The 12,354-nt window shown below is 40.3% G+C and overlaps 1 long non-coding RNA gene across 1 annotated transcript in view; it reads right to left on the bottom strand.

Moving 5' to 3' along the window:
* Positions 1-12,354, bottom strand: part of LOC125100654 (uncharacterized) — a 41,996-nt gene that overhangs the window by 10,789 nt on the left and 18,853 nt on the right. The window contains exon 2 of the long non-coding RNA XR_007127622.1: positions 10,111-10,225. This is a non-coding gene — a long non-coding RNA (uncharacterized LOC125100654). The remainder of the gene's footprint in view (positions 1-10,110; positions 10,226-12,354) is intronic.

Here is a 12,354-nt window from a genome sequence, read left to right as displayed (position 1 = left end):
GACGTAGATAATTGTTTTCACAAATTCCTGATTTCAGGAATGTGAGATCTTTTTAAAAAGATTTTATTTATTTGGGGTGCCTGGGTTGCTCAGTGGGTTGAGCCTCTGCCTTCGGCTCAGGTCATGATCCCAGGGTCCTGGGATCGAGCCCCGAATTGGGCTCTCTGCTCAGCGGGGAGCCTGCTTCCTCCTCTCTCTCTGCCTGTCTCTCTGCCTACTTGTGATCTCTGTCTGTCAAATAAATAAATAAAATCTTTAAAAAAAAAAAAGATTTTATTTATTTATTTTGAGAGACAGAAAAAGAGTGTGAGTAGGGGGAAGGGCAGAGGCACAGAGAGAGAGAGAGAATCTCAAGCGGACTCCATGCTGAGCGTGGATCCAGACACAGGACTTGATCCCACAACCATGAGACAACCTGAGCCAAAATCAAAAGTCGGACACTTAACAGACTGAGTCACCCAGGTGCCCCACGACTGTAAGAATTTTTCACAGATTTCAAAATATGAGAATTGATAAGGTCAGTAGATCCTGAAAATGAATGCTTGTTATCATTCAAGGCCATATTCTTTCCATCAGGATTTTGGTCACAGAAAATGTCAACATTCTAACTGAAAAACTTACATATATTCAGGACCTAAAAAAGAAACAAAAAATATCCACTAGAGTATGCATTTGTCACAACCCATCAAACTGTAGATTAAGATGTGTGTATTTCACTGTGTGTAAATTTTACATAAAAAAGAACCCATAAAGTCCTCAAAAAATTAAATATAGAATTACCATATGATCTAGCAATTCCACTTCTGGGAATATGCCCAAAAGAAGTGAAAGCAGGGACTTGAACAGACATTTGTACACCCATGTTCATAATAACAGCATTATTTCACAATAGGCAAAAGGTGGAAGCATCTCAAGTGTCCATCAATCGAAGAATGAATAAACAGCATGCACTAAGTACATACAATGGAATATTATTCAGCCTGAAAAAGGAAGGCAGTTTTGACATATGCTAAAATGTGGATGACCCTTGAGGACATTATGCTAAATGAAGTAAAAACATAAAAGAACAAGTATTGTATGATCCCATTTATATGGGTACCTTGAGTAATAAAATTTATAGGAACAGAGAGTACCGTGGTGGTTGCCAGGGGCAGGGAGGGGAAGAAGGGGTTTGAAGTGTTACTGTTTAATGGGTACGGAATTTCAGTTAGGGAAAATGGCAACTTCTGGAGATGGACAATGGTGATGTTTGCACAACAGTGTGAATGTACTTAATGTTACAGAATCATATACTTACAAATGATTCAAATGGTAAATTTTATGTTACACATATTGTACCACACTAAAATAATTTTTTTAAACCCATAAGCAAATACTGAATTCTAATGCTAAGGTGTTTGGGAGGTAAAATGCACTAATGTCTGCAACTACTTTTGAAATGTATCAAAAAGTGAATGTGAAGTGATAGGTTGATAGAGGAATGAATGTATATGTGTTAAAGTAAATATCACAAATGTAAATTGTATAATCTGGATGATTATATAGGTATTCTCTGTGTCATTCTTCCAACTTTTCCATATGTTTGAAAGTCTTCTAGGGCACCTGGATGGCTTAGTCAGTAGAGCTTGATTTCAGGGGCTGTAGGTGTGAACCCCACATTGGGTGCACAGATTACTTAAAAGTAAAATCTTAAAAAAAAAAAAAAGAGTTTTCTTAATAAAATATTAGGGGAAAATGACCTAGACTAAGACAAATTACTAGTCAATGGAAGAATCTTTTTTCTACCACAAATTCATCTTTAGCTTTGGTTAATTATGGGGAATAATTTTGCCATGGAGAGATTTTCAAGCAGAGCAAAGGAAATAGGACTGATTTTTTTTTGTTTTTAATAATGACCACACAGGAACATTTATTTCACAAGTATTGGACAGGTATTGATTTACAAGTGACTCCATGATATTAAAAATGAACTCAATATGACCAAAGTTGATAAGTATCTCTCTCTATATATCAAAGGCAAGGGTCATGGTTCAGATTTTTCTTCCATTGGTAGGATTTGAGCATGCATTGAGGAAAAGAACCCCAGCCTACTCGGTCAAATGGAAAAATGATACAAATAGATTAACTATGATAACATGCAACTTCTGGGCATTTAAGAGACTAGAGGTCCTCCTAATAAATATTAGCTCATTGTAGAAGTATAGTGGATTATAAATAGCAGCTCTTCATTTTCTTGTAGAAGTGTTTCAGAGAGCTCTACATTTTTCCCCCTTCAGTTCATTAAAAGATTAACAGAGAGAGATGGCCTTCATTTCTGGGACCTCTGCATTGCGGGCATGCTTAGGCAACTTTTATAATTGTAGAAGCACATGATCGTCCTGTCCCGGTAACACTCTCATTGCATTGGAATAAACATCCAGAGTTTCAGAGGTACAAACTCAATGCATACAGGGACAAGGAAGTAACCTTAATGAGTAACACCAGCCATTCCAAGGAGGAATTGTGGCCTCTTGGAAAACCCTTAACCTGACTAAAAGAAAAATCCATGATTCAATCTAAGCCAACTGGCCCATGACAGCCAGATACATCAGTTTTCTAAAAGCTGTCTGAAATCTGTATATTTATATAAAATCTTCCAAGTTTAAATGTGGGCAACAAATTAAAATGTTTCTCAAAAACACTGTATGGGCTAAATCAAACACCTCTGTTGATATTCTGGGGTCTGCAGGCTCCCCGTGTCCAACCTCTAATGTGTGTGTGCAGGAGGGATGGTCCAATTTTCTTTGAGGCTAACGTCCAGTAGATTTCAGATTTAGCACTGTTTCAACCCTTTGGGATTATATGTTCATCTTCACTGTCCCCAGTTTCTCCATTGTAAATGTGAAATATGTTCAGGTCTTTATCACTTTAAATAAAAAACAAATATTTGGCCACTGCAATGTTTGCAATATTCACGCAGTTATTGTGCTTTAAAAGTTTGTTTTGTGTCATGAACCTTCTACCAAGAAAAAAGGTAAATCAACAAAAACATATAATTCATGGAGCCCTCAATTTATTTACATGTAATGATCCCAAAATATAGATGTGTGGAACTAGGAACATAGTTTTCCGTAAAATGACATTTAATGAGTACTGCCTCTGGATCTGTCCCTGTGTGAAGCCCTATTTAATTCTCATATCATTATCTTGACTTTACAGATGAGGAAAACAGGTTCAGAACAGTTGCATGACTTGCCAGGCTGGCAAGTGTCGGAGTCGGGAATCAAACACGTGTGAGGGTCAGCCTCCAAGGCCTGTTCTTCTCATTCTTCATCACTACAGCACCCGCAATGCAGTGTTCTGCCTGGCGTTAAGGCTGTCAGGACAGACTATGAAATACTGTTGTATCCGTAATGTACTTGTAGAACTATGTTCCTAATAATACTCTACTTCAACAGAAATCCAGACTCAGGTACAGTTACGCTGCCTTTTTTTTTTTTTTTTACTCCTCTTGCTTTTATGTAGGAAAAATATGTTTAATTACCCGGGTGATACATAGATACATTCTCATTTTGAAATACCCAAACAAAACAGTAGTCTACAGGGCAGGAGGGAAAATTCCCCTGGGCTTCCTCCCCCACTCCTGATCCCACTCCCTCTCCTATTTCTGGCTCTACCACTATCAACAGTATGGCTTGTTCCTTCCAGACTTTTCCTAGGCATTTACATACATATATGTACATACATAAATATGCATGGAGCTATGTTTCTATGGCAAATACATTCAGAATTCCACCTTGGGATGTCAGAACACTTTTCTGTTGCAGTCCTGGCAACTTCCCCAGCTCCAAGTCAATGTGGGAGGATGGGGATGAAAGCGGCTTTATTAGTTATCTGTTGCTACATGACAAACTACCCTACAATTTATCAGCGTACCACAACGAACATTTATTAGCTCACATGGTTTCTGAGAGTCAGGAATCTGGGAGCAGCTTGGCAGGATGGCTCCAGGTCAGGATCTCTTATGAGGTGGCATTCAAGATGTCAGCTGGGGCTGTAGTCATTTTGAGGATTCATTGGTGCTGCAAGATTCACTCCCAATTTGGCTCACTCAGTGGTTATTTGCTGGAAGGCCTTAGCTCTTCAGTGGCAGTTGGCAGGAATCCACATTTCCTTGCCATGAGATAGGTCCTCTCCATAGGGCTCTTTGAGTGTTCTTATGGAATAGTAGCTAGTTTCCCCCACAGTAAGCAGCCCACAATTCATGAGGGCGGACAGGGAGGAAGCTGCAATGGCTTTTATGACCTAGTCTTGGAAGTCACAGACCATCGCTTTCACCAGATTTCATTCATTAGAAGCAAGTCACCTCCTTGGCCCACATTCACGGGGAGGGGAGTTAGGCTTCACCTTTTGAAGAGAGGAGTGTCAAATTGGCGGACATATTTAAAACCATTGCAAGAGCCATGTTGTGAGGGAGGAAAAATGGAGCAGGCCAGAGTCTATGATCATGGCAGAATAATCCAAGTAACAGGGAGGAGGGGAGAGGTGCTGAGATAATGAGGTAACAGGATAGTGAGAGGTAGAATGGCCAGACTGGCAATCCTGGCTGCACATTAGAATCACCTGGGGAAATTTTACAAGTACTCCTGCCCCAGGCCCCACTACAGATCAATTAAATCAGTATTTCTGGGATAAAGGCCCAGGTATCAATATTGTTTAACAGCTCTCCAAGTGATTCTAATGTGCAGCCCGAGTTGTGAACCATGAAAGCGCAGAGGTGCTGGGGTCCAGCCGTGCCTGGGCTCAAGTCCCAACTATGTCAATTAAATAGCTGTGTGATCTTAGGCAAGTTAATTAGCTTTTCTGTGCCTCATCTGTAAAATGGGGATCTCAATAGTCCTTCCTTATAGGGTGGTCAGGAGAATCACCTGAGTTAACAACCCATGGCAATAGCTTTGAACAGTTCTTTGCACAATAAGTGCTGTGTAAATGTTACTATTGTGATGATTAGCAGCATGTGCTGGACTTTTCCTGCCTCCTGCTTGCCTCTCCAGGTGCCTGAGCTGGAAGAGGAGTATGGCTTCCTGTGCCCCACTCCTTTTTTTTTTTTTTTAAAAAAGATTTTATTTATTTATTTGACAGACAGATCACAAGTAGGCAGAGAGGCAGGCAGAGAGAGAGAGAAGGAAGCAGGCTCCCCGCTGAGCAGAGAGCCCGATGCGGGGCTCGATCCCAGGACCCCGAGATCATGACCCGAGCTAAAGGCAGAGGCTTTAACCCGCTGAGCCACCCAGATGCCCCCCTGTGCCCCACTCCTGTCCTTTTCTCTTGAAAAGGGTGCAGAACTCTTTACCACCATTCTCGGGCTCTATAGCCTTCAGGCAGGTAAACTGAGAAGCTAAGCCATTGCCACTGAAAGGACGGGCATAGCATCCTGCGTCTTTAGAGGTGGGGAGAGAGAGTAGCTCCTTGGGATATGAGAGGAAGGGAAATCCCCCTTCAGCCTCATAGAGAATTGAGATGCAACCTCTCATAGATGGCAGCAGCAAAATCTGCACACAACGTCATGCAATGCCTTCAAGAAGTCTTTCCTGATCTCAAATTTCTCTGAACTCCTATACTACCAACATGGTCCCTAAATTATCTGCTGCCTGTTACATTTATTTATTTGTCTTTTGTGCTTTCTCTCCTTCGACAATAGGTTCTTTTAGAGGCAAGGACTATGTCTTCTCGGAGAAGTTATCAGTAGAAGCAGGGAGAAGAAAATGAAGGAAAATGGGATATCGTTTTTGGATTGTAGATACCTCTTTGATTCTTAAAAATTTATATATGTGTAGTGGGAAATGACTCTGCTTCTTTAACCCCTCCTCATCTCCCCCCATACTACTATATCCCTAAAACACCCCTAATCCTAAACACATTTTCATGGGGAAAAATAGCATGAGTGTTCTTTCTCCTGCTTTTACATCAGAGGTTAGTAAATTGCCACTATTACAGGGTATTCCAACTAATATTGATGAGGCAGGTACAGAAATAAGCTAAGGGGTACTTCCTATAAAGATATATGTTTCACATGCATAAAAGCGTTGCTCTGTTGGAAAGGAGATCTAGTTTTTTCAAGCCTACTAGGATAGATGGGGAGTGGGGGGGGGGAGAATAAGGAATAAAATAATAAAGTAATTATAACACAATTGCTGACAAAATTTCTACAAAATTTTCTCCCCGTTCTCCAACATTAAAATAATAATGATTTGAACAGACTGTATTTGTGTTCTCTTTTTTGAACCCCTCTTTTCTGCAAATTTACGATTTGGATCCTGAAAGTTAAAGATCTTTTTAATAAAATGTATCAGGCAAAAACATATTTAAAGCCCCTGATGTTTATTAAATTAGAAAACGTGGTATTAATAGTTAAAACTATGACAATAAATGGCCTAATTTCAATAGCACTTGGGCTTAGTTTTATTTTATTTATTTATTTATTTATTTATTTATTTATTTTGAAGATTTTATTTATTTGACAGACAGAGATCACAAGTAGGCAGAGAGGCAGGCAGAGAGAGAGGAAGGGAAGCAGGATCCCTGCCGAGCAGAGAGCCAGAGGACCCTGGAATCATGACCTGAGCTGAAGGCAGAGGCTTTAACCCACTGAGCCACCCAGGTGCCCCTGGGCTTAGTTTTAAAATACAGAAATGAACATCATGACTAAAAATTCCGGGTAGGTGGGGCCTGATCTCACGTATATCAGTGGTGTCAAAACATGAAGCTATCTTCTTAGCAAATATCTAGATGCCAGAAAGGGGTCATTCTAGATTATGATTTCTCCTGGCTGAGTTCATTCGTTTCTGCCAAAGAAGGGAATCCTGAATTTTAAGCCTTATAGGCTAGAAATAAAATCAGCTTTAAACCTAAAAATTATTCTAGAGAAATACTGCCTTGTTGATTGAGGCTATTATAACTGTTACATACATAAATAGCTTATTTTATTGGTCTGATTAAATGATTCCCATGCGTCCTTCTGAAACTTTCTGCAGTCATTCCTCATTGACTGCCATCTCAGCCAGAAGAAAAGAAAAAGTGATGAACTCCAGGCTTCTTCATCAATGAGCTCAGCCGATCAGCCAATAGAGGGTTCAGTGGACACCACTGACCTTCCTGGGAAAGCTACTAGCATGAAAACCGAAGAAACGTGGCACAGAAACACAGCAGTAAAATTCAAGAGACTAAAATAAACTCGGTGAGCCTGCCTGGTCGCTAAACACTGAATACATTTAAGTGCTATTTTGACAAGAGAGCATGGCAGCTTTTTAAGAATTTCATTTTTAAAACTCTAATACGATTTTGTTCTTCTAACAGCATCATCCTGGGTCTGTGTTTGTTCCCAGTGAGGTCATTATTAAGTGAATTGAATTATTGTTCTGTTCAAATGACCTGTGCGTTCAACGTGTGCCGAGCTCTAGCAAGAAATGTTTTATGTATTATTGGGAGATGGCCATCTGGGGCACAAGCCGGGCCTCCTAACATGCAGAAATGTGGGGAGACAGTTTATGTTCAGTCTTATCTATGATCAGAATTCCATTTATAAGCTTTTTTTCATCCACTTGTCAACACTGTTCACTATAGCAACACTGAAAATGGCCAGAAATGAACAGATTTATCAGAACAATGTGAGGTCAGACTGTACATTTCAATTACTGTATATTGGATTTTTATCATACATTTTACATTTTATCCATAAAAATAGTAACAATGTAATAAAAATGGAAGTAGTTTTCTTTGATCAACTTCCATAGATTTCATGACTTTTATTAGATAAAGGGTCTCACATTATATATGTATATTTTAAATATAACAGGGTTGTCCATGCCAAGAAACATGGATTAATTTTTTCAAGTCTGAAGAATACTACTCTTCCCCTTTTCCCTTTCCTGCATATTTAATGAGACAGCATGGCAGTATGTAAAATTAAATTTTAAACTTGAAGATTATTTTTAAGCCACAACATTTTCATATATTTTTCAAGTAAACTTTTGATAACGCTAGAGGCATGTTAGACCAAATGAATGATTTTACAGTATCTTACGTAAGGTCTGTGTATGATATGACTTTACACTATCTTTCATGAGGTATATATCTTACATAAATATACCCAGATATTCTGTATTATAAAATGAAAAGATTTTCAGGTATTTTCTTCTGGTTGATTTTCATTGTTGTTGCTCTGATACCTCAACTGACAATAAAAATTAATCCCAAAATGAAGTATACAATATTACAAGGGGAAGAAGACTTCTACAAGTCCTTCTGACTTCCTTTCCTCCCTCCTTTCATCCCTCCTCTCCTTCCTTCCTTTCCTTCTTCCTCTTCTTTTTTTTAAATAAAAGTCTTCTAAAATAAAATCTTCTGAGTTGTATAAAGTAGTATTCACTTTGGTCATACAACTGTAGAGCTTAACTATATCTGGATTTTAATTTTCCTTGTAAGTGAGAGATGTTTGTTAGAGAAATGACTAGTATCGGCAAACAGGTAGAGAGGTAGGCTTTGTTCACAAATGTATCCCTGGACTACTATTACACTCACTCACCTTGAAAGTATCATAATGAAAATGAAGATAATGATGATGATGATGATATGGGAATAATAACTACCATTCAATGAACCACAGTGTGCCTGTGACCAGGCTGTTTGACAGGCATTGTCTTATTTGCTCTTCACAACAACGCTCTGAAAGCAGACAATGCCATCTTTAGATGAAACCAACGTTTCTGAAGCTAAGAAACTTATCCAAGGTCAGCTATGTGGATACCACCCCAGATATATGTGATGGTTCTGGAGAGATGGTGGGAAGGGTAGAATATGTGGGGACTATTCCCAGTTTCTACTAGTCAAGAGTATAAGTCAAGTCAAGTCGAGACCAAAGGCTTTGCTGGGGCTGTGAACAGCCTCAACACTGAGTTTAAAAGTGTCCATCCTGGTCTTGCTTTTTGAAGTATCTGAAGCCCTTGGCTCAGACCCAGATCACTTCAGCAAGCCCTTGCCCTCTCTCTTCTCCATTCCCAACCCTCTGGTGCACTTTAAATTTTCTGTTGCAAATGTGTATTTAAATATTTGTTTGATGTTTCATATCATGACGCTTCATTCCTACTGTTCTGGAACACGCATCTCTTACAATGGACAATGCCTCATTCTAAATTCCCCAGCTTTCGTTATTATGGCTCAGGGCAGGGCTCTGATGAGACTAGAAACTGTGCCTTGTCCAGAGAGGTTGGCTGGCCACCCACAAGAGGCCAGAAACAAGGGACTCTGTACAACAAGAACAGCAGTATCATTAGCTGACCTCCTGGGATCTGAACTGCAAAACGGAGAGAGTATTGATCAATAAGAGTGAAGGCAGAATGGAACAGACACTCTGAGGAGCAGAGATGACATGCACCAGAGGCCAGAAGAGATAGACCTAAAGAGCTGCTGGCTCTAAACCTGTCCCAGTTTTTCGGTGGCTTTATTTACACTTCTAATCTCTGCATATGTGTGCTTGGACTTTTTCTTAGGGAGACCTGAATGAGGCTCTGTTCCTTGTACCCTCAAGAACCTGGCAGTCCATATAAGCATCTCATCACCAGCACCCTTCTGTGGCTTCTTTTTTCCACCTCTGTCCTTAATGGTTTGATTAAGAGGGATAATAGCCAGGATTCTCTCCTTTGCCAGTAATAGAAACCCAACCACAACCACCCCAAGAGAGAAGCAAACTACAAACCAAGGTGAGAGCGAGAAGATGAGAGATGTGCCACAGGAATATCTGCCAAGGGAAGAGGGTCATGTACCCCCTCTGCGGCCCAAGAACACAATGCTCTGTAAGCCCACCAGGAATAAATGATTGGAGTCGGGGGAAGAGTAGTTCTCCCAGCGAACGGGAATGCTCTTCTGTGCAGACAAAACAAAATGCATCTATGAAAGGAGGTGTAGCTATACAACTTTACTATACCATTTACTAAGAAGGAGAAATGCAAATTGCTCCCAGTCGCATTTCCCAAGGTCTTCATGCAGACCTGCTCCACCCACCCTGCCCCATGTCAGATCACTGACTCATCTTCACCACCTGAAGACACTCGCTCAACCTTCACTCAGCTTCACCTTCATCGTCTTTACCACCGGGCCCAGCAACTTGAATGAACTGAGGACCTCAGAAGAGAGCAGCGGAAGCTTTCTTCAGGCTCTCCAGGTGTGATCCACGGTCCAGCAGCAGCACCTGGGAATTAGTTAGAAATGCAAATTTTTAGGCTTCATCTCAGACATGCCAAATTAGAAACCCCAGGGGTAGGTTCCAGGAGTCTGTGTTTTAACAAACTCTTATGTGACTCCGAAGCTGGCCAAAGTTTGAGAGTTTCTGCTTTAAGCCATCCTTTCAACAGCCCCTTGTTTAGATGGTTTATTCAAAGCATTCCCAAGTGAAGCCTGCACAGGAAAGTACACATTCTCATTGCAGGAGTACCTTGCCATGAATGAGCCATATGAGAGAACCCTATAGAGTGTCTTTAACTGCCCTGCCCTTATCCTTCGAATTCTCCTTGGGATCTCCTTAGCTGCCCCAGGTGGCAATGAATGGATGCATCATAGTAGCATCGTGCATAGTGGGACTACAGAGTGGACACATAGAGGCCCTGCTGAAATACACATGGTGATGAAAGGCCAACATTTTTTGACCCAGCAGGCTTCACTTGGGAATGCTCTGAATAAACTATTTAAACAAGGGGCTGCTCATACTCTCTGGCTCTCTCTGTCAAATAAATAAAGGAAAGAAAGAAAGAAAGGGAGGAAGGGAGGAAGGAAGAAAAGGAAAAGAGAAATGAAACAAAACCACACCTAAAGTCTCTGTGTCCACATGGAGCGTGTATAGCTGACACAAAGAAGTGCCCCTGAGTATACTTCAGATATATGACCAGGGGGAATGGCAGAGGGAGAGAGAGAGGGAGAGGGAGAAGCAAAGCAGGCTCCCCGCTGAGCAAGAGCACATACCCAGGGTCAATCCCAAGACTCCGGGATCATGACCTGAGCTGAAGGCAGATGCTTAACCCACTGAGCCACCCAGGCGCCCCTTATGGGTGGTTTCTGGGAGAAACCTCATCTTCTTTATGCGTCTAACAAGACTTGCTTAAGAAACCTCATGGGCTTAAAGAAGAAAACGGAGTCCCAAGAGTCTTCTTGCCCAGTTTTCCTTTTTATATTGTTAGAAATCTGAGCTCATTTTTTTTTTTTCCTGCACCGTGAACATCATTATGGTATCTTGTAAATGCTGTGCTTCTAGTAAGTGTGGCGGAGACAAACGCTGGTGACCTTCACTGCTCTTGCTTCAAACCATCAGTACTGGTTTCTGGCCTCTTCATTCAGGAACAGATATCTGTTTGCATATCTTAAAGTTCCAAAAGTTAAGATGTCCCCATGTACTACTTAACCAAAAAAGGTATTCCAAAACTGTTTGATATTTAGAACATGAACTTATCAATATGTACAATACAGACCCATGTTTGGGCAAGTAAAATTATTTGAACACCAAAGATCATAAGTATTAATAGCAAATGAGTTTTAATTTTTGTCCTTAGGATCCTCTGGGTGCAAGCATTCTTGTCCAGTCATCTAATCTACAATTTCACCTTTAAACCGAAACTACTGCTGCCAGGAAGGAGTTCTCATCCCAGAGTAAAAGGATTTGCAAGCAAGGATTCATAACAGAAGTGCCATCTCAGCCTTATTGGTGGGATTGCAAAGTGATAATTTAATTTAATTACATGATAATTTAATATCCCCTGTGTTTCCGTGCGAGTACTTCGAGGACAGTGTTTGGAGTGGCAGCTAGGTCTTTGACAGCATAGTTATTCTAGGGGAAGGTGAGACTGTACCCACAATTACTAGTTAGATTTTTTTTTTTTTAAATCTCAATCTCTGAAAACATCTCTCTCATGTTAATACAATTTTTTTTTCATAAAATAACAACATTCTTTTTCAAGGTCATTCATTTGCATTCTTGTAAACAGAGTTGCACTTCCAGAAAATAGTTGACTATTTGCCTGACCACGGACTTAAGCTTTCTTCTCTAAAAGAGGAAAAAGAGACAGCACCTCCCCATTCCTTAGTTATATCACCAGTTTCCAAACTGCCTAGAAATCTGTTGTCTTGGCTTCTTCAGTTAATTCAGGGAGTAAAAGACAGATAGGACTTATGCCAGATTTCATTTTGTAGTGAATTATTTAAAATTGTTTAAAAGGATAAATATGCTGGAAATTAAATGTGACAGACTGTTAAAAATCGCCCAAGGCAATTTTTAGAAATCTTCAGATTTCTACTCTACTACCTTGGGTAAGGAAAAATGGTGATGCTGAT

Source organism: Lutra lutra, chromosome 5 (assembly GCF_902655055.1).
Source record: "Lutra lutra chromosome 5, mLutLut1.2, whole genome shotgun sequence".
NCBI classification, from domain to species: domain Eukaryota; kingdom Metazoa; phylum Chordata; class Mammalia; order Carnivora; family Mustelidae; genus Lutra; species Lutra lutra.
Note: the sequence above shows the minus strand (reverse complement) of the source record. Positions and strands in the feature narration are given on the sequence as shown.